Below are 24,445 nucleotides of genomic sequence, written 5' to 3'. Positions count from 1 at the left end.
TATATATAGATATATAGATATATATATAACTTTATGTCCGGAACTTTCTGCTTTCTCCGTTGAGGGTCAAAATTTTATGGTTCAGCGTCCTAAAAATCACCGAATTATCAGAAAGAAGGTTCGACAAGGCATGAAAAAGCAACGGCGTGTGAAGGATGTGCTCGATGAAAGAGCAGCTGAAGTGATTGCTCTTGTAGAGAGCACATGTCCGGAGCGCTGGAGTGTCAGAGCAGTGTCTCTCACGCCTCGCTATCAGATAATCGCTGCCAGCTAAAATAAACCGTCATGAGACAAGCCCCCCCCCCGTGACTCTCCCTAGCACGCGACCCCATCTTTCCTTTCTCTAGCACACTTTCTAATCCGAGGAGCTCTCAAAAACCCCCGGGAGGTACCGTTTCGCGCTCGTGTGTCGGCATTCCGGGAAGCAGGAAGTCTGAAGGTGTTAGCATGAATACAGTGCTGTCATGTTAGTCTTCCTAAACAAATCTACATAGAGTAAGAGAAATAAGTAATTCAGTGGGGTGTGGGGAAGTGAAGTTTTCCAAAAATTTCCAATTTTGTTCCAAGATGTTAGCACGAGCGCATTAATACCTATAACCCTTCGCTGCTCTCAGAGCTGCTGTTACAGAAAATTCATCAACCTTTTCCGATCAGATCCGAGACACTGAAAACCCTGTGGATTAACAGAGCATCATTTATGTAGCAGGTGGTTAGTTATTAAGCAACGACAACAAATAACACTATGTGTGGAAAGCATATGTGAGACCATCTGAATGAATTCCATGTGTAGTAGCAAGAAACGATACACAGCAAGTTTCATTTCTGTTTCAAAATGGTCTTAATGTTAAATCATATAGTTCGTACTATTATGATAAGACACAGAGGTTCACAGTGTACAGACACAGACTATTATGAATTCTGGTTCACCACACACACACAGGCCCTGTCAACTCTCCCTGTTCTTCATCACCCACACTCTGGCCTCGTGGTGATCCCACACGCCCCCCACTGGAATTCAGTGATGGGTCGGCCTTTTGTCTCCTCAGACAGCTCTGGGTCACTGTGCCACTGATGGGCATGTGGCATTGCCAGTTAGGATGCTGGCACAGTCAGCTAGTGCCATGTCACATCACCCCTCCACCCTTTCACCCCTCCAGGCTGTTTACAGTCCACACATGCCATCATCCTCATAGCAGATCCACTGGCTATGAGCAGACCGTGCCCTGACTCATACGGAGGAAAAAAATAAAATAATAAAAAAAAGAATAAAATCAGCCGTAAAGTGTCAAGCAAATCAACCTTCAAAATAGCCAGTGGGTGCTTAGCGGCAGTGTATAAACAGAGAAAATGAGAACGAAAAACAATTAACTGTGGGTGTACGGCGCCTGAATATTCCGAAACAATGAGGACTTAGTATGCCGACTAATGAGTTCACATATACACGTGTGCACACACACACACACACACACACACACACACACACACACATACTGAGTTTTGAAGGCCTTTTGCAACATCACATCCAGTTTGCTTCGCTTTCAATTAAGCACTGCACTCTACAGAGCTCAGACAAACTGGCACCATTGCTCTTAAAAAAAATTATACAAATAAAATTTTAAAAAATGTAAAAAAAAATTCGACAACCCAAATACTTACAGATCTTCAAAATCTATGCTAAAAAAAAATTAAATGGACACTAAGTCTGTATACTGAAAAATCTGAGAAATAGAGAAGTAGCAAAATAATAATAATAATAAAATAATAATAATAATAATAATAATAATAATAATAATAATAATAATAATAATAATAAATTAAAAAATGACAGCGAGGAAAGAAGATGAAAAGAGAAAGGAAAAACATGGCAACTGTCAGGAAGCTGTAGGATGCGTGTGCAGACTTTATTTATTGCACGGTGTATACAGAACAAACAAACAGTGCGTACAAACCAAAAACAGCAAAACATACAGACAATGAGCAAGGCTACGGAAAACGAAGCAACAAACAGAACTCGGCATGACGCTGAAACCAGAAACCATGAATAACGGTGCAAATCAAGGTGAAATGAGAAACAGGTGTGAGTGCTCAATGAGACACGTGACCAGGTCGTGTTGCATGTGAGGTTCAGGGGGCTGATGGGTAACGTAGTCCAGCGACGTGAGAAAAGCGATCATCCTGAACGCAACCCGTCGTCAAGACAGCGCAGGTTTAGCAATAAGATTCCATTATGGGGTCATTATGAACAAAAGCTTAAAAATATTTTGGACATTAGGACTTGTTCAGGGTTTTAGATAGATAGATAGATAGATAGATAGATAGATAGATAGATAGATAGATAGATAGATAGATAGATAGATAGATAGATAGATAGATAGATAGATAGATAGATAGATAGATAGATAGATAGATAGATAGATAGATAGATAGATAGATACTTTATTCATCCCAAAGAAAAATTTACAGCTTCCACAGAGATTTCAGGAATAAATATAAAGAATTAGATGAATACAAGATAAGTAGTCTCTGACTGGAATTTCTAAATTGTCAGTATTGTGTGTGTGTGATTATGCCCTGTGATTGGTTGGCACCCCATCCAGGGTGTCCCCGCCTTGTGCCCCTCCCCCACCCTGCGTCCATAGGCCAGGTTTCCTGCAAGCTCATGTAGGATAAGCGGTTCAGAAAACCAGTGGGTGTATGATTCTAATCCACAATGTTAAATGTTGAGTTAATTTCTGATTGAACTTGTGGTCATTTGATTTAATTAGCATTGAAAATTTTCAATTTGGGTTACGCTCTTCTTATATGATCTCAAACTAGAAAACAAATCCCACTGATGAATCAATGTTGGTTATTTAGTTATAAAAAGTGCTTTAATTGCTCGAATGTTGGACTGTTATTAGGCACGGTTTAGCTATTGTTGTTTTTGTTGTTGTTTTATTTTAGCAAAAATATTTAAGAACATCTGCAAACTTACTTCGAATCCGAATATTCAATCATGGACGTTAAAGCAAATCTTGCAAGCATAAGGGAAAACTATTAGGGAAAGACTGACTTCAGATGGATGTATTGTTAAAGCTTCAGCAGGAGCTCGTGTGTGTGTGTATGTATGTATGTGTGTGTGTGTGTGTGTGTGTGTGTGTGTGTGTGTAAGCTTGCTTAGTTTTTTTTAACCATGAGTAACCATGAAACCTATGACTTTTCTTCATCTAATGTCTGCAGCCATTTCGAAAAAGACGCCATGTTGGGCAACACAACAAATTCTAACAACTGTAGTTAAGAGCTAATAAGATCTTTTAGAGCGAGGGAGCGCTACTGCAACAGAGCGGCCCGAACAGATGAGAGTTCTTCCTCATAGCGTCACGCTCGTTCCGGAAAAAATCGAGCCAGATGTCCCCGGGCCGATAAGCAGGTGGGCCAGGGCTGCTGTGCCACCCCGCGCTGGCAGCGCTTCAAACCTGCTGGGTATAACCTTTAATTTGCATGCTTTTTCCTGGCTCAAGGACCAAGTGGTGCCATCTGCCTGAGCCTGCCACGTGTGACTGTGTTTTTGTGTGTGTGTGCATGGCAGGAGGCGCACTGGAGCGTCCCAGACCATGCTGGTGGTCTGTCAGCTCAGCCCAGGCCCCTCCACCCAGGCCCATATGTCCATCCATGCAGATGAACTCATGCTCACTTACACACTCACAAACACACACACACAAATATACTGCATATTTATAACCAAACAAACACACAATATGGGATGCACACTTATTGTGTCTAATACTAAGCATTGTCACTAACATTTCTTCTTCTTAGAATTTCTTCTTCTTCTTTTTTTTTTTTTTTGTACTCTATAAAGTTCATATTTTTTACAACTGAATATATATTTTTAACAACACAATGCATCTCATATTAATCCGAAATGATTAGGAACGTTACAGATTTGGAGCGTAATAAACATAGAAATCCCCCTTCACATGCTCGGGGATCCTCCGTATGGCACAAGTGTGTGGACAGGTGGTAGTGTAAATAGAAGATGGTGGGCATGTGTGACAGACTAAAACTGTAATTTTGCTTTATATTTATAAACAGTAATGCGTGGAAAAGGCTTGGCAGCGAGAAAAAACTGGATACAAATTGTTTAAGATGTTTATGATGATGATGATGATATATGTACAGATATTATTTATAGCATTAAACGGATTTTCGAGGCAGGAATCCACCAGTTATTCATCACACATCTTGACTTTCTTAATATGTAGGAAAAAAATTCCTTCCGTCATTTTAAAGTTGTTTTTCTTTGTCAAACTTTCTTTTCATACTCAAATACTGGAGTCCACCGTCACAGGCTTGTCTGGGGAAAGAGTTCATAATGAAATCTTTGTAGAAGTGTCTCTCGATTCCATCTACCACTTTTTGGTCATGCAGGTATGCAACAGTGTAAGAACGATATGCTGTGTTTTATTATTTTCCATTGGTTACAGCACTCACATATTAAAGAACAGTGTTTCCTGGCTGCATGGCATGCCATTATGAAGGAATATAACAAGACTTTTAGCCATGTAGACTGGCACAGTGCTCCACAATTACAGCGCTCCAGTAATCTGAAAGCTATATCAATATCCATAACAAGCCTTTCTGTAGCAGTAGAAACAGTAGCTAATGTGACGAATTGAGCCAATTGGGTTACTTGGCATGCGGAGGCAAGCATCGCCATTGCATCTACGCTTGCTGTGTGCCATAACACTGTTTGGTTGAAGCAAACTCCAATAAACTGTTTCCAAGTGGACTAATGATCGGCTATCTGGACGTTGGACTGCTTCTGGGTTTGAAAACAAATCTTCGTAATTGAACCAACAGAACCAAACTCTGATGATTTTTCATAAACCGAAGAAATTAAACCTAAAGGTTAAATCATGCTCAGTACAAATGTATCACAACGTAAGCGACAATATTTTCTCGATGTCCTGACATTTCAGCTCTATTTCCAGCGTTGTACTTTCAGAATTATATCAGGCCGAGACGTGACATTATGAACTGGCACAATGTTCCAAACAATTTAGCCAGAATTATGAACTGTTTGTCCTGCCTCTGGGGTTGAACTTACTTTCTTCTGTACCACGAAAATTAAAAATAAAATCAAACGAGCCAAACGTGACATTTTTATTGCCAGTTTTTACAGTCAAATGAGAGGAAAGGAAATATTTATGTACACTCATAAGCCTTATGTCAGTTCAATGCGGTGAAGGGAACCTGCTCTTGTGGTGGCATGGTTCTGGAGTATAAAGTTTCTGGAGCATCCATCTTCAGCCAAGTCAGTCCAGCGTCTCTAACACATCCAACAACAGCAGGAGCTCTGTGCTGTTTATTTGTAGACCAGACATTATTAATCAAGCCTGTAACAAACCAGCGATGATGAACGATACTTCTTAACCATAATAACAGCGCTCAACAGAGCAGAACAATTCTGACGTTGAAACGATTAAATCACGAAAGGGCCGCGGACGTCGTTTAGAGGACAGGAATGGAGGCCAGATTTCTGTGTGATTCTATGTGATCTCTGACAGTTGGATGGTGTGAATGGTGATGAAATGAAGGTTTAATGAAGGTAAACAGGGCTGTCTGTAGGCTGGCTTTACGCGTCGAACTGTAGAAGAACAGGCTGTGGAGCAATGTTTGGGCAACGTGCCACTACTCCAGGTGGGGAGGCAGCTTAAACGCTGAGGTGATTCCATAATAAACCCTCCCTGATTCCAGCCTCCGGATTCACATCTTGCTGCTTCACGACGATTTATTTTCCACACGTCATCAAACTGGTGTAAACAAGCTAAGTACTGATGCTGGCTGTGCATGTTAACGGCTAGGAGATTATGCCACTGTGGTGATATAATGTAGGATTTTTGACCGCTCACTGTAGTGGTCAGATGGACCAAGTAGCAGGATTTATTTTTACCACAGAGTTTCAGTATTGTCCTATATAAGGAATGAAACTTCTTCTTCAGTCCGCATTTTCTATCCCTGATTTTTTCATGCCAAGTACTTCTGGTCTGGATGCTCTTGAATTATGAATCCCAGGAAAGATAGTAGAGGCACTCAGGTCATCTTAATAATCTCAACAAAGTTCCCAGAAGATTATCTTAAGCATGTGCATAACCAGACCCTAAATACAAGGAGCTTTCTCCACTTTTAAATATTGATATAAGTTTTAGACGTGAGTCGCCAACTCTTCAGGAGACACAGAATTTTGATGGGTTTTTTAAATACAGACAACAATGCCTTACCAAAATCATATCATCTCTATTATCTCTTTTTTTTTTAATGATGAAAAGAGAAAGAAGAGCACCAAATATAAAAATCTTTTTGTTTGGGGCATCTGGAGCATTTTTCTGAAAAATTGCATTGGAAAAAAATGCATGAAAGAAAGTAGAGGCTTCTCAGACAACAATGTCTAGTCTGAAAAATCTGTCTCCTCCCTCTGTCTCTGGAGCAGAGAGAAAGAAAGAGGGAAATCCAAGCGATGCTGAAAAGACATGGGTATATATTGTTTTTATATTTTAGGTATTTAGCCAGTGACAATATCTTGCACAAACAAATTTATCTACAATATTATACCTATTATAAAAAAAATTATATAACATGATTATTAAAACTATGTTTGGATTTAATATATATATATATATATATATATATATATATATATATATTTCTTCTATGGCAGATAATTGTTTTCAAATTATTGTATTTCTAGAAATCGTCTGGCAAATAACACACCAGTATTTTTTGCCAATATTCAAGATATTTGCCTTTGCAAAGACATAGAAAAGTGTGCAGTAAATGTTCATCATTCTTTTAGTAATAGAGAAATAACAGAGAAAGTGGTGCACAATTAGTATGAAATAAAATGCAGGATTTTTGTCCTCTCTTTGCCCTCGGTGTTTCTAACATGTTTTTAACCTGTTCTTAAATTTAATGGAAAAGCTAGATCTCAGACAGACAGCAGCGTCTAGTCAAAATCACCCCTCCCATCTCTCTCCTTAGTAATGAAGAAAGGAGAGAGAAGAGAGGAGGAGAGAGAGAGAGAGAGAGAGAGAGAGAGAGAGCCTGCTGTGCAGTACATCACAGGGCTTCATCATTGGGCTAATTATGATGAGTATTCTCCCTGCAGGCTCATGGCTGTGGAAATGTACCGGCTTTGTTCTCCCTGAGCCTGATGGAGCTGATGGGGCATGGCACGATGCAGATGAGCAGGCCTCCAAATGTGTGCCGCCACCAGGCTCCACACAAACACACACACCACGGGACATATGTGTGGTGCGCATACACACTTTCAGACACAAACATCCAAGCGAGGATATCATCTATCCTTTTTATTTTCACACACACACGGAATATATATGAATACAATAAACAGTGAAAAAAAAACACTGAGACACACACAAATAATGTGGTGTAAACAAAGCAATAATCCAGATCAGAGTTAGACAAGTTACTAGTAGTAGTACTACACCTGGGAAAGGAGATTTAGTATCTTGGCTATTAGCTTTTATTCACATTAGTCTGACTCTGTATTGATTTTTGTGAAACAAATGTTTTCATTTGGAATGTGGCGACGTTTAAACTTATTGTGCTTCATGGTGCACAACAATGTGGAACTATAGAGTGTAATTCTAAATCAGACCACAAGCCGCACTACAAAATAATTGCAAAAATAAAATGCAATCTAGATGATGATACTATAGAATGCATTTACATTTTGGCCGATGCGCTAATCCAGAGCGACTTGCATTGACCCAGCAGTGGCATCTCGGGGGATCTCAGGATTCGAGTTTATTCAACCTTCAGTAGGCTAATGCCTTAACCACTAAGCTACTGCATGCCCATGCTTTTTGCTAAGGTTTTTGTTTGTTTTTGATCCAAAGACAAATACAGTTTCACCCAAACTGATCATATAACTCGCATCAAACATTTTAAGAAAACATTAAGATTCTAACATTAGGGTATGTGGTAGCTTAGTGGTGAAGGTGTAAGCATACTGCTCAGAAGGTTGGGAGTTTGAATCCCAGGTCCACCAAGCTGGGCCCCTGAGCAAGACCCTCAATTGTTCACTTGTATAAAATGAGATAGATTGTAAGTTGCTTTGTATAACGATGTCTGCCAAATAGTAACATGTTTTTCTATTAGAACTTTCACAGAACCCCTCAGCTCATGGATCTATACTGACCAGTGACTTACTGCAAACACGATGTTCTAGACTTTCTTTGAAGAGGATAATGATATATTCATTTATTTCTCTTCACAGGTATTAAGCGAAACAACGACTTGACAACACCATGGATCATTCACTAGTCCATCTTTTTATGCTGAGAAAAATCATACTTTTTTTTCACTGTTATTGAATATCACATGAATAACTGAATGAAAGCCATACTGTCAGGCCAATCCACTGATAACCAACAGGTTTTTGGCCCAAACGAGTTGATGAGTAGTGAGCAGTTGAGGCAAGTTTCCAGGCAGTGCTGTCTTTTGCCACACTTATGTCAGCAATGATGGCAGAAACCTGTAATAAAGCAAAAACGTTCTGTGAACCCACTCTGTGCCACATTCATTATGAATGCTGTATTATATATATAATTATATATGCACCTTTTAAATGTTTACTTTGCATGTATCACTGTGGTATTCTAAATCTACACACTACAAGTTTTTTTTTTCTTTAAGGTGTCCTTCGCTTACTCTAGTCATACATCTTTGCACAGATCTTTCAATAAGAGTCTGCTGTAGCACTGATCTTCCTTTCATTGGGCAACTTTGACTTTGTTTTTGAATGAAAAAAATAAGCATTCATTTCATTTTTCCATCGTTTTGTTTTTACATCAAGACAAACATGATAAACAAAAACCCCAAAAAACTCAAGCTTATCATTATTATCCAGATCCAAAATGACATTACATTAGAGTCTGAGGCTGTGTCCCGATAGGCATTGTTCCATTCTAATGATTGCACCTTGGCATGTAATGATACTCATACTGTTTATTTTGACATGCTATGCAAATGCAACACAGGCTTGTGTTTTGGAATACAGTGGAATTTTTTAAGATTAATCAAGGGAAGAGTGAATGTATAGTAAAGGACAAAAATCCTAACGGATTCAATTTAACCCAAAAAACATGTTCCACTGACATTATAATTTAATATCACGGCAGTTCCATGAATTTCAGTTCCATGAATCCTCTCCGCACATGATATCTGACCTGACTTGACATCTGAGAGTGAAGCAACCTAGGTACCATCACAGGAGAATGATGATGTATGACAAACAAATAGATGTAAATGTTTTAACTGAAGCATTGATGGATGGTGTAAATGAGAGACAGACAGGTGTTCCAGGCAGCAAGGCTAAGCTCTGTTCATGAGTACAGAGTGTATAAACCTCAGTGGGTGTGAGTGTGATCCTGCTAATATGTCCTGCTTTATTTACACACTTCAGTAAGTTCCTGAGGAACTATCCTACATGAAGGGTAAATGGGTAAACCTTTTTTTTTTTTTTTTTAACAACCTGTATGAATTCTAGGACAAAGCATGAAGTGATATCAATGACCAATTGTAGGGCTATCAAAGGCCCATATGCTCCAAATCAACTGCAGGTGTAAAAGGGGTTTTGTTACTGCACCAAATGCTGACAAAGCACTGCCAGTGATCCTTTGTCCCCCTGCGGCATATTGAGTTCAAGCGACAGCTTTCGCATAATGACAGAGCCAAAAGCACATTCAAGGGCGACACTATGAAGTTAAGTGTCTTTTTCGGACTCAAAGGGAGTGAAGCCCTGGCTGTCTGGAGCTCTCTCACGATAGGAGCGAGAGGATTAGGCTGCTCTTGAATAGGACAGGCAGCTCTTTGAGTGTGTGTATGTGTGTTGGTGTGTTTTTTTGTGCGCTCTCCATCTCCGGCAACAGCTGCTCGAGTGCAGCGGGTCAGGAACGCCAGTTTTTGCGACCCTGCAGCCGTGCCAATTCCCAGTACACAGTCAGGCTAATTGTTTACAGGACTTTTCATAGCCCAGTGAATAAGCAGCCATTTTCTTCCCATCTCGCTCCACTACTTGGACTGGTCAAGCATAATTAAGTGGTCCTGGGAAGCTATAATTATTCTTGACAAAGTGCCTATGTGATCAAGCTCTTCCCATGAAGTACACACACACACACACACAAATAAATGTACATATAAATTTATATATTTATAAATTTCTAGTACCTTAATCTGAGTATAGGTTTGACCACTGGGAAGATCCATCTAGCATCAGACCTGCATCACTAATTACTTTAGTCAGGAGCCACTATACCTGCACAGTCATGCAATTATCTACTCAGTCAATTATCAGCAGCAGTGCAATGCATAAAGGTCAAGATCTCCAGCTTATGTTCTTATCACACATCAGAATAAGGATGTCAGTGACTTTGACTTTGTTGGTGTCAGATTGGCTAATTTGGGTCTTTTAGAATTTGCTGAGCTGAGAGTTTATGCACAACATTACTTATACAGCATGGTTAAAAATAAATCAATTAATTAATTAATAATAACCAGTGAGTGGCAGTTCTGTGGGTGCCTTGTTGATGAGAGAGCTTAGAATAGTATGGTTAGACTGGATGGACATAACAGAAAGGCTATGTTAAGTCAAAACGTCACTCTTTCCAACCATACTGAGCAGAAAAGCATCCCAGACTGCACAACTTGTAAAAATCCTGAGGCTGAGGCATCAGGCTCCACAGCCGTCAGTGAAGAACAGGAATCTGAGGCAACAGTGGGCACGAGATCACCGAAAACAAAATGTCTGCCTGCTTGAAGTGAGCCTGTTCTCATTTGTTTGTATTCGATTTGTTTGTCTGTCTGATTGTATAATTGCATGAAGGAGCAGGTGTACAGGTGTGTAATGACCATGGCTGTTTAAACCTGTGTAAACACCTTCTGACCAATCAGATTGAAACATTCTACAGCTCTGTGATCACAGCTGCATTTATAATCTACAGCAGGTTTGTAGAAGCTACGTTAAACCTCTATGACCACAGCAGTTTTGAAAGATGAACCTTTGCTTATTCCACAACCTCTCGGAACCATCTTAACTGTCTTTGTGTCGGCAAACCTTTTACAAATGCCCATAATCCAGTTTCCCTGAAAGATGCAATTTGGTCCTTTGGCAGTAACAGCATTAATGGAGATGAATAGGACATCAATGGTGCGCTCAGTGCTCATTCAGATGAAATTGCTTTGCAGACTCAATTGGGTAAACTTAGATTTTTGTTTTTCTTCCTCATTCTTCCCTGTTGCAACTCTGTTTCGAAAGGGCCGGGTGACTGGTAAGCGGAAATAGATGCATCGCGACTGAAACAAATCCAGCAAATGTTTCCTGCGTTTTCTTTCTCTTTTTATTTTCGGTGAAATTGCAGCCGTAGGAGCTGAATGAGGCTGGAGGCTGGTTCAGTGGGGCATTCAGCGTCACTACAGGAGAGCTCTCATACGAAGCTGTGATGATGAGACCGTAGCAATTGTCTCTCAATGACAGATATATTTAACTGTGTGTAAGCAAATATACTCAAAAAATCAACACTTCTCTAGTTCTTGAAAGAGTACTAGTGATATTCATTGTCTGTTCTGGTGCAGTGATTCAGGCTCCGGGGCTAGTGACGGAAAGGTTTTGACATCAAATCCCAAGACTGCCTGCGAGCGTCTTTTGATTTCCTGATCAAGGCCCTTAACCCAGAGCTGCACGGCTGTTTGCTTTCATTAAAATCCGCCTTGCATAAAAGTCACTTGGGATAAAAGCATCTGTCAAATGAATAACTAGAAACTGACCGTGACAGTGAATATCAAATTTGCTTCAAAATACAGATCTATTCCCATTCTATTAAAGCACTGTTTATTATTTACTATAATTGCTTGCATCGAACAACATTTTTGCAGTAATACACATCATTTGCTAATGTACGTCATCATCAGTTTTTATTCATCTATACCAAAAGATAAGACAAAGAAATAGGCGCACTAACAATGTTATGAAATTCTAACTGAAGCAGCATTTTCTTTATAGATCGTCAAAGCAGCATATGTTTGTTTGTTTTTTTTCCTTTAAGTGTTAAAGAGACCTGTAAGTAAAAATGCGACAAGCTACTAAATTATAGACACGTAATAATCAGGGTGAAGCAACATATGTTTCATTCTTTATTGAAATACAGCGTTTCAGCTGAGCTCTGCTATACACAAACTAGCCTCGTACCCTTCTCTCTGACAGCTGATCAAACGACTAATAAATAAGATCATTATAGTAACGTCGCATTAGATTCCACGCGTTAGATAAATACAAGCATTATCAGATGAATGAAAAGAATACTAATTGCAGCACTACCAGCGAAATACGCTAGGTAGTTTTTATAATCCTGGCTAGTAAATTTAAACTGAGCTGAACGCTCGATTCTGATTGGTCAGAAGGTGTAGTTTCTATATCTTCAACAGAGACTCGTATAAAGTTTGTTTCACATAAAGAGATGTGTGTATTTGCTGTCAAATACTCAACTCTGATTGGTTGGAAGGTGTTTATTAAACACCAAAGCAGCAAAGCTTTAGTTTTATAGTAGTTTCAGCTGAAACAGTGATATATGTAAATGCATAGATTCTGTACGACAGTGTTCTTGTTTCCATAGTAACTAACTGAGACAAGGGTTTAAGTGTTAAGTTAAATTTTTTTTCTAAAAGTGGACCACTTTTGTGTTCAGTGTTTATGGATTTAACATCACAATAATTACATCAAATATTTAACATATAATAATAAATCATTTATTATAAGGTAATAACAACAACAATAATTATGTAGCTACGTATAAAAGCCATAATAACCTCAACCACAATGAGTTAAAATATTAAATCCCATATTAAGAAGGGGAAAAATGGGGTGAGTTTCACCCTATAGCCCCCCGTGTGTGTGAGTCAGGGGGTAAGAATGCAGAGGGATGGTTGTCTGTACCAGTGTGTGACGAGACCCGAGGTCTTTCTCCCCTGCTCTCAGACTGTCTCAGGGGGCCGACACGAGGCACGAGGTGCAACTTCAGCATTTCCTTTTGGTTTAACCACAAGCTTCTGTTCTCATGTATCACAGGTGGGAAGACAGAGGGGGGGAAGGGAGGAGGCGTTTATCTCTCCCACGCCTCACACTCCATCCACAGAGATAAGCCCTCTCAGTGTAATGATTTAAAGCACTATTATTCATCGACTGCACATGGACACATGTGGGAAGGCTACAGATGCACCATGGGCATGTCTTTTTTTTTGTTTATTTTTTTAATGTCAACTGTTTTGTTCACTACTTAGAAACAGCTGTCTCATCTAACCAGGGAAAACGGACACTAAAATTCCCACAATCTTATCTTCTCATCAGGGATTGTATGACTGCAGTGCCTTTAATCCCTCTAGCTAATAAAAAGCTCGTATTTGTTTTCATTAAGATCTAAATTCTAAATTATTAACAGAGTTTATATTTGAATATTGAATTAGTAATAATTATTTATAACTAATATTGGATTAGCGAATAGCGAAAATGTTATTAACTAGAATCAAGGACATTGAATTAAATTAATTTAAATTAATGAAATCCATTTATTCAATTTTTTTGTCTACAATTTTGTGAAACAGGTTTGTAGTTTTAAAGTAACCTTGTCATTCAAAATCACAATAATAACTAAGAAAAACAGGAAAAAAATAAGAACGAAAACAGGAAATTTCTATAATAACTGCTGACACTGACTTCGGGAATATTCCATGTGTTTCACAGGTATGAATGCATTCAGGGAACCCGGGTTGAGTGAATCGAATGTGACAGGAAAATATAAATATTTTCATAATTCGTACTGAATTGGTGGGAAATAATCTTATTCACAAAATAACCTGATTTTTTGAAGTGATTTATATTTTACCTTGATTATATTCCAAGGTAAAGTAGCTCTAATGAGTCTGAACAAGCAGAAATGGTGTTTTCTTAGTGTTGTATATAAAAGTGTTTATAAAAAAAGAAGTTTTTATCATTATTGTTTAAAAAAAATGCAGTAGATTGCTGTGAAGGACATCTTATATATATTTAAAATGTGTTTATGTTTACGTACATCTTTAGAAATGTAAGCGTGAAATAAACAGCACTGCGATCACGGGATCATTCATTAGCGACCGAACGTAAATAAAAAACGATGTCACGTGAAAGGGAAATTACCTTGTAGTTTGATATGTTTTAAAAAGCGAGCATTTTTAAGGTTTCCATTGCTAATTCATCCCATGATTCTAAAGACCTTAATTGTATTTACGGATTTTTAGTCAAAACTAAATCCGTACACTGGTGTATCGACGTATCAGACTATATAGAAATGAATTAAATTTTCAGTCTGAGTCAAGACACTTTTGGCTTTTAGAGTGAGACGTTATTCCCTCTGTTGGGATAACCTTACACAGGATTTTAGTGGTTGGACATCGCAAATGCTTATGGACGAGCACAGATAGCAGAAATAGACGTGACACCACCATTTACTTTGAAGATACAAACATTTGTGTTGGAAAAAAACAAACCGTTTTTAATTTTTTGGAACTTTTCTATGAATATATTACCCCTAGTAGGCTAGGTGAAAACAGAAATACTTACAAAAACCTATAAATCCTTAAAGCCCTGAGGGTCTTCTTTCATCTAAGCCATTAAGCGCTACTGTGAAGTGTGACATGTTGAAGAAATTCAATGTTGGCACAACAAAACAGGTGCAAATTTTAATTTTTTAACCTCTGGGAAAACAAACAAACAAGGACCAAAAAAAAGGTCAGATGTACATTTTGAACAGAACCTAAAGGCTTTATATTAATCGCAGTGGGCCGGAAAACTTGTTGATGCCATCTCAGCATCAGCTGAAGAGAAAACCCGAAATGGAGATAATAACCATAACGTAGCCACATATGATGATCATTCTGTTCGTACAGCTATTAGAGAGTCTCGTTTCAATCCAAATGCAGGATGCTGAATGGGCCCATGAGGAGTGCAGCGTGTGCCAGCAGTACACCAGTGCCAAGCGTAGCATGTGATTGGAGGGCCACAGGTGTTCTGTTCACATTCCCATCATTAAGCAGGAGCCCGGCACCAATAGCCAATCAGGGCCCAGCTGTCAAAACACATTATGTGTGTGACTTCCACACCGTCTCCGCTTTCCATAAAGCGCACGGTAATTACTCAGGTGGACAATAAACACTGCCCGTTGCTCAGATAAAAAAAAGGCCATATAAGTCTAGAGTGTGTAAATATCTCAGTATATCCCTCATCCTGAGTTTTCTCAAACTTACAGTCTACCTGACCCATAACCTCCCTCTCCAATCTTCTGCTTATGCTTAAACATGTCATATGGAATTAACTGTACTCATTGTACATGTCCCTGAATTATTGATATGTGCTGAATAAATAAAACATTTTACTATTACTGTAACCTTAATCTTAATGCCTCATCTTTTATTGTGTTATGTTCTGTGTGTGTTTCTACCCGTCTTTGATATGCAGGTTAAACAGACAATTAATCTTTATTTTATTTTATTTTATTTTATTTTATTTTATTTTATTTTATTTTATTTTATTTTATTTTATTTTATTTTATTTTAACCAGACTTGTGACTGGTGTAAGGACTGAATAATCAAGTGTATTTGTTTGTGGGTGTGTAATTTGCATATAATAATAATAATAATAATAATAATAATAATAATAATAATAATAATAATAATATATTTATTTTATTTTATATAATATTTTAATAACTATATTATATTATGTTTTATTATTTATTATTTTTAATATAATGCTATAAATAGATTTGCATTCATATTTTTATGTTATGCAAAAGATCTTTGTGCCAATAATACCTAAATTATTAAATAACAACCTCTTCCAGTGTGGGCGTCATCACAAACTTCTCTTTTTAAGGTTAACTAAGGTTTTGCTTTTACAGTAAACTTCATTTGGACTTACTGTACATCTCTGTGGTCAACATCTTTGGTTTTTAAATCAGCTCTGTGACCAACCTTGACTTGTTTCTTTCGTGTTTCATTATAATTCACTATCTACAAACGCTGAAATTCTAAGCTTTGGCAGATAATGGAGCCAAGCACCTACACTTTCATGCTGGAAAACTCATTTGTAGTTCTATTTCATTTTTACAATGGGACATTTTGACATTTTTCAATGGCTTCATGCTGCACTCCCTCTTACACTGTTGGGGTGTGAACTTGTTAATAGTATCTCAGATCAGCAACGGAACAGAATAATAGAAATAACAGAAATAACAGGGTCACGAATATTGATCTCTCAGAATAGCTATTAAATATGAAAGCCAGATACGGGGGTAGATTTAGGAATGGATGATAGATCAAGATTCAGTTAGTATGACTTATCCAAAATATATTGAGCAACATACAAGCTCGTTTAAATCCGATTACATCATGTTAAATGTTGATGGTTACATTGTTTGTGCCTTTCCATAATGAGTTCATTTAATTAGTTTATAAAGCATTTCTCATCAACAACTTCGTCTGGCGTTTGTTTACATAATTAGGCTGCAACGTCTATTAAGGGAATTCAATTTAAACCTGAGGCTATAGTTAGCTATAATGGACAGCAAACCTATAGCTAAGCTACAAGTGTAGCAAACTCGTGAGCTGAAATTTCCTAACAATAATGATTATGTAAGAGAGCAAGTAAAAAAATTAGCAAGCTAAAGACTGCTAGCAAATACTAGTAGCTACATAGCTGACACTAGCTACACTGCTACACTTGTTAGCTAGTAAACATTAGCAAATATACTAGTATTTCCTCTCGTTTAATCTTACCAGTACATTTCCGGAAGTGACTTAATAGAAACCAGGTCTGATGGAAAAGATGAAGGAGCTTCAGTCTGAGTTTAGTTCAGTGATTGTCGCTAACTGCAAAAAATGTTATGCCTTAACTGTAAAATACATTAAAAGGTGCTCTGGTTTAGGTGTATAAATAGTTTAATATCTCAATATTGGTTTAATATCTCAACATTGTGTTATGAGAAGATGGCCCTCACAGAAAGTTTGACCAACCTCACCTGCTCCCACAGGTTCTCATATTTGTTCCTGCCAGCATTTTATTAATCCACTATATTTTCCAAACTAATAACAAATAACACGTTTAACTGACTCTGATCCACTTGTAATACCAGGTACAAGCTATTCCCTGTATCTTGGTCGTGATGTACTAACAATGTAGATAATAATAATAATAATAATAATAATAATAATAATAATAATGTAGTGAAGATCAGAGTAATATTAGAAAATGAGAAAACAAGACAGAAAAATATATTAACCGAGAGAGAAAAAGAGACATAGCATAGCATAGCCTATATATACTTATTCATTTATGGTATATATATATATATATATATATATATATATATATATACATGATATACTACATATATTTTATTAGATGTAGAAATATATTACTTTAGTGCAATGAAAGAAAGAATGAGAGAATTGAGAGAATTGAGAGAATGCTCATGCTGTACAGCCTTTGTGTGTTTGTGTGCTTTTTAAAGGGTTGTTTGGGAGTCAAATGCAAATATAAGAGAGGCTGCTGTCTCTGATGGTGGGGATGAGACACCTGTACAAACTGCCATGTCACTGATGCAGAGTGTTGACCAGAGCCACACACACACACACACACACACACACACTGCATGGAAAGACAGAGCAGTCCCCATGCAACCTTTTACTAAATGAACTCTTATACACAAAACATGAGCATGAACTCTCGGGGGGGGAGAAAACAACGTCTAGAAAGCTCTAAGGGTTTTTAAGGGAACTTACGGGGTTCTGTGTAGGAACTTTATAGGATTCACATCAAATTGAACTGCTATGCACCCTCAAAAAGAGTTTCTTGCATAAGTATTCACCCCCTTTCTACTCTTTGCATGGAAAACAATCTGGAACAGACGGAGATTTAGGATTTTATGTCATAAAGCTACACAGAGTTCCCCCATAATATTTACAAATTAAAATAGTAAATAAGTATTTACCTCTGTTCCTGTGCAACCAGTTGCCATTAGATCGAAGCTGGTTTCTTGGTTGCTGCTCTGAGTAATGCCAGTCTTTAAGGCAGTAGACCTTTGGTACATAGCGTCCTCTAGGCAGAAGCTGTTATTTATTTTTTCTCTACACTTCAATATTGTGGAATTGTGTAGATTTATGACATATGAACCCAATTCAATTAACTTCCAGGTTGTAAAACTAGAAAATGTGGAAAAGCTGAAAGGGGGCGAATGCTTATGCTTAACTAAAGCGTTTCTTGAAGCACTTCAAGAAAAGGTATTTGTTGTTTTGTCTTTATTCCAAGAGAGTATGTCATTGTTTTGAGTTTTCTCATTTTTCTTATTAGTTATCTCATTATCTCATTTTTGAGTTAGATCACTATTTCAATATAGTATTTGATTCTTTCAAGTTATTTCTTTATTTCAAGATAGTATGTCATTATTATTAGTTATCTCATTATTCAAGATAATATTGAAATATTTCTAATTATCTCATTATTTAAGATAATATTTAATTATATCTAATTATTGAAGATCATTTTTGTTAGATCATTATTTCAAGATGGTATTTGATTTTTTTTTAGTTAATTCTTTATTTCAAGAGAGTATGTAATTTTTTTAGTTATCTCAATTTTTTTTATTTGTTATCTCATTATCTCATTTTTGAGTTAGTTCATTATTTCGATATGAAATTTAATTCTTTCAAGTTATCTCTTTATTTTAAGAAAGTGTTTCTTTATTTTGAGTTATCTCATTATTCAAGATATTTTTTTTAAGTTAATATAATATAGTACTATAATAAGTAATATAAAAGCACCCTTTTTCTTTGAGTGTGTAATTGTTTGTGGAGTTTGACATCCTGATGTTTGAGTTGATTGACACCAGGCATTTGACATTTCCTCCCAAGACATTGCAGAGCCTATATGTTTTAAAAAAAATCATCAAAAGAATAGTTTTCATTCTAAATGACAAAGAGCAAATGTTGTACTAGCCAAGGTCATGGCAATATGACTACCGGCGTAGCTCCAACTATTTTATCCTTTCAAACCTGCAGCCTTCTTTACATGATCCCAATGAAAGGGCCTTCTCATACAGCTAGCCTCTTGGCATTACTACCGTGACCCACATCTAGAATGACCACTGAGAAGAAAAGAGCGGCAGAAATCGGAGGATAAAAAGTGGCCCTTTCATTCTTTGAATGTCCTTGAGAGAATATCTCTCCCTTTTGACCCCTGGTGACCCTTCAGACTCGCTGGACTCTGGCAAGGACAGTGGTCGTCTATGTGAGCGCGACGGCCGCTCCCTCTCTTTCGAACGCCTCAAGGGGACGGCTATGGAGCTCATAGAATCTGAGGAGCGGCAGCAGACGTGTTTAGCACCATCAATTACATCCTCGGGCTTTCGTCATGGGGTAGCAGCCCATTTCATGATGGAGGTCGTTCTCATGCCCCTCTTTTTTTTTTTTGTCTGTCTTTCCCCTGGGACCACACAGGGATGTAGCTGTAAATGGGAAAGAGACAGCCTCCCCCATTCTCCAGGTGGAATAGGGACCTGTGACTTGAGGGCAAGAAGAGGAAAGAGACAGAAAGGGTGTAGAGCTGTGTGTTGTGTTCCCAGGCTTGTTTCTATGACTTGTTTCTTGTGTGTGTGTGTGTTTAGAAGGAGTTAGAGACACAGAGAGATAGAGAGATAGAAAGAGACAGACATGAAGGACGTGATGGGATGCTAGGCTTAGAGTCTTGATAGCTTTCAACCTCTTCATCTGTCTCTGTCCTTCAGCACTGTTGCCAAAAGCTATAATATGATATGTCAGGTCTGAAAGGTCAAAATGACAGAAACTCAGAGACTGTTATGAGACATTCAGTGAACTGCTGATCTTACTGCATGATTGTGATCAATGATTGCCAGCACAAAAAAAAAAATATTTTATGATTCAGAAACCCTGAACTGGAAAAAAAATTGCTATGGCTTTATTTAGTCTAATTAATATAAGATCAGTATGTTATGGATGTAATAAATATAGATATGAAGCTAGTGGGTGCAAGTGTTGAGGATGCAGAAGATAGGGATGACCCCTGAATGGGTAAGATGAAAGAAGAAGAAGAAGAAGAAGAAGAAGAAGAAGAAGAAGAAGAAGAAGAAGAAGAAGAATATAAGATCACTATGTTAATTTATTAGCTTATTGTTTTGGCTCATAGTTTCAATATATTGATTATTTATCTCATAAATTCAAGATATTAAGTGGATGTTTTGAAAGATTCATTCAAAGTATGTCATTCTTCTTCTTCTATGATCCCACATGGATACCTTAAAGATCTGCACAGTTTATGTCCAAATTGCAGCCTTGCTTTAGTGGATAATCTCACCTGGATACTGTAGACTTGTACCTAATAACTGCTTCTGCAATCCTAATGACTGTCCCGTGTTCATCCTCCGACTCATTTTCACAATTGAACATCACACTTTTGTGTAAATACTAGTTTGTTTGTCTTTACTTTTTACACACTTGTACACTGTAAGGATTTATAATCCTGTTATCTGGGGTCACCTTGCTGAGTCTGGTTCCTCTCCAAGGTTTCTTCCTCATGTCATCTCAGGCAGTTTTTCTTTGTCACTGTTGATCTGGCTTGTTCAGAAATCAGAAATCAACACCTGGTTTTCTGTATCACTTTCGTGGGCATTTCTAATAAATAAATAAATAAATAAATAAGCGAATAAATAAAAGTAGATCTGCCATTGATTTCACCTATTTCTGAGAAGTGTTTTTAGATTACATTTTACAACAGAAAAAGCTATCGAAACACTATATTAAAGAGAGAAAACATTAAGCTTTGTTGAGGGGGTGCGATTCATGTGCTCATGTGCCTTTTCCCATCAATCAGCTTGCATTTTAGTGCAAGACCAGAAAGCTATTAAACACAGTGCTTTTTAAGTAGAGTACAGAGTGTCTGAGCGTTAATTTCCAATCAAAGCTAAAAAAAATACTGATTTGACTGCAAAACACATTGCATATTCCCACTAATATATATATATATATATATATTTTTTTTTTTTTATGTGTAATGATCCAGGAAAAGTTCAATACACACTTGTTAATGTCAGAAAATAGTGGAAAATTAAATCTGCCCTTATAACAATATATTCCCAGACTGGCTTATCCAACCCTGCTAGATTTTGTCAGCTACACTTTTCCCCTGGAAACTCCCTGCATATTTTAATCACCTTCGGGTGGAGTGTGTACGCAGGACTGTGTCTTCTCTTCCATAGCATTAACTCCTGTTTTGACAGTACAAGGTCGAGTCTAGTGTTCTGGGGATCTTCAGACCTTCAGATAGTACAGGATGCAAAAAATCCTGCAAGAGTCTCTTCATTAAGAACTACATACCAGTCAGATGCTGGATATAAAAAGGGATATAGTTTCTCTCTTTATGGTTTAGAATGTTAACGAAGTCATTACCGGTATAACAAATAACACTTACAGTAAGCAAGAAAAGTGTGCAATTAAAATGATCTAATATTTCCCAGTCTTAACACTACTGCTAACATCCACATCCACAGCTTCATTAGAAAGCTTCAGTCATGAATATATATATATATTTTTTAATTGCCAACTACAAAGACTTTTCCAGTTTCTCTTAATGATATAAAGTTGCAATAGTTTTATAAATAACCTTAAAAGAGAGGGGGAAAGTAAGGGAGCAGCTGCTATAACATAAGTGATAACTTGAACCAACATTAAATATACATACTCCATAAAATTCCCTGGCAAATTGATGTGGTTTAAGATGAATAAAACCCTTCAAAGGTGCGCAATTACAGGAAAATAATCAACTTCGGAATGTTATATAACTTATAAAAGCTATTTTGCTTTTTATTTTGTTTAATAAATAACCCTATTCATGGGTCTATACATCCTTTTTAAGCCTTTAACAAAATATCCTAAAACCTAAAAACGTGTGTGTGTGTGTGTGTGTGTGTATGTGTGTGTGTGTGTGTGTGTTCAGTCTAGTACATTTGAACATTTATACTGCCTTTTGTGCGTTTTCTCACATCAGGCCTCTAAAATATCTCATGCAAGCTCTATTGGAAAGGTTTGTTTTCCGAGGGAATAATGATGGTGATTTATACTAATGATTTAATATGTTTATTCAACACTCGCTGACCATGTGTGACCGTTTGAGTTCAGTTCATTTTATCATTTTAGAGGAAGATTTCTAAAACGGGGAAAAAAAATTATGATTTGAGGCAGGTTTAGACCATATAATCTTAATTAGTAATTAGCAAATAAAATGATGTATTTTGGACTAAAATTGCGGTGCAGAAATAAAATATGGCAGACAGTAGCCTGTTAGAGACAGAGAGTGATCTGTGTGTGTGTGTGTGTGTTTCCTGGTCTGGACAGGAACTGGCGCTGTGCCATTATCTGGCAGCCAGCAGGCCCAGGTGCACTGAGCCCAGGTGTGTGCCTATGAATAACACAATGAGCTAGTGCAAACACACACACACACAGAGAGAGAGAGAGGGAAAGAGAGAGAGAGACTATGAGAACAAATGCAAATGCACCGGGCCTGGTGTCATGGCTCACCTGTTGAACACCTGCAATATTCAGTGCAGCACAAAAGCACGCTGCACAGCCACTTATCACATTTTAAGGACGCCGAGCTCTTTGTTCTTTCTCCGACCCTGTTTACATCCTGCTTTGCATTCAAGGATGATTTCTTATTAATCCTGTCTCCCTGTGTCCTTTGCATTACACATTCTGTCTCTGTTTCACCTTCGGCCAAAAAAACACACTCACACACAACGGGGATTGGATTAGGGAGGCAATCAAAGTGTATAGAGCGAAATCCTTTAAGTCAGCTATTACAACACACCTCACAGAGCGCAGAGGTACTCTAATCCACACACACACATACATACACACACACACACACACACACGCCAATCTCACTGATACATTCAGGGCATATTCAAACCTGCTACATTTTGATTCTGGCTATGAACTAGGCCTTAATATTCTATACGATTCCTCATGGCTGCTTCACATGTTGATGAGCACGAATCCGATATTTCATTTTAGATTTCATTCTCTTCTCCTTCATCCTTTTACCCTCAAGTTCTGTTCGCTACTCTGCAAGAGATGCCTCATTAACCCAGGGCAGTACTATTGTTCCTTTCAGTCTAAAACCTCTAATAAATCTCCTTTTCATAGCTGTTTACAGGAAAATAAGTCCCTTCGTCCTCGTATACTACACCAAATTGCTCTGAATTTTACATTATATTCATGTGATGTTGTGGATAATGCTAGAAAACCTATAAATTACTAAATGATAATAATATGTTTTATCTATTTAGCGCCTTTCCACAGTTCAAGGACACTTAAAATTCCAAGCGTAGTTCACTAATAAGAAAACTAATAAACAACAATAAACCAAAGGCTAGTTATTTTAGGAGAAGACTCTCCTATTACATTACTGACACTGGAGACTCCTTCCTTAAATATTACATAAACATTTCCATGCAGAAAATATCAGTGATTATATTTATTTCCCTTGTTAAATAAAAACACATTTCATTTGTATGTTCATTATTATCCTTAGACTATACAGTATATATGAAGCGTCCATCATATACAAGTCCCTGTTACCATAGAAACGTAACTTACAATCACTTTAATATATTATTATTTGAATTCATTCGTACTGTAATTAAAAAAAAAAGAAGAATCACCAGCTTCTGACCAATCAGATTCAAGAATTTGGTCTCTATATATTATATTATATTTATAGGATTAACCCAAGAAGCTTTGAGATGGTAAGTGTGTATGTGTGTGGGGCATATATAAGGCATAGGGGTCATATGACACGGACTACAATGGTATTTCCTTTTGTAAGACATTTAACGCATGAGTTTTCATTATTTTTGCAATTCATTACAGACCTATGGGTATGCAAAGTCTTTGTAAACTAGAACAAAACAGCATTATGTTGAGTTAAGTAGTCTTTCTATAGCAGCTTTTCAACTCTACATGATTCGGATCTCGCCTGCGAAGCATATATTTTACGGACATGTGGAAATGAAAGTCGTATTTACGTGCATGTGTCGATTGTTGTGTTGAGAACCTTGAACCTTGACACCATTTTTCTATCATTACTAATGGTGTATATGATGTGTGGGCGCTTTGATATGCAAATGCTCGCTAGGCAGCCAGACAGATTGGCATGTCACTCATAATAAACTTCTATACATGGAAAAAAATAAAGAGAGAGAAAAGTGAGGAGATAAAAAAAAAAAAGGCAGGAAATAAAGCCAAAACTCTGCGGTAAAAAGGAATGAATCACCGGTTAAGCTA

Source organism: Hemibagrus wyckioides, linkage group LG12 (assembly GCF_019097595.1).
Source record: "Hemibagrus wyckioides isolate EC202008001 linkage group LG12, SWU_Hwy_1.0, whole genome shotgun sequence".
Classification (NCBI taxonomy): Eukaryota; Metazoa; Chordata; class Actinopteri; order Siluriformes; family Bagridae; genus Hemibagrus; species Hemibagrus wyckioides.
Note: the sequence above shows the minus strand (reverse complement) of the source record.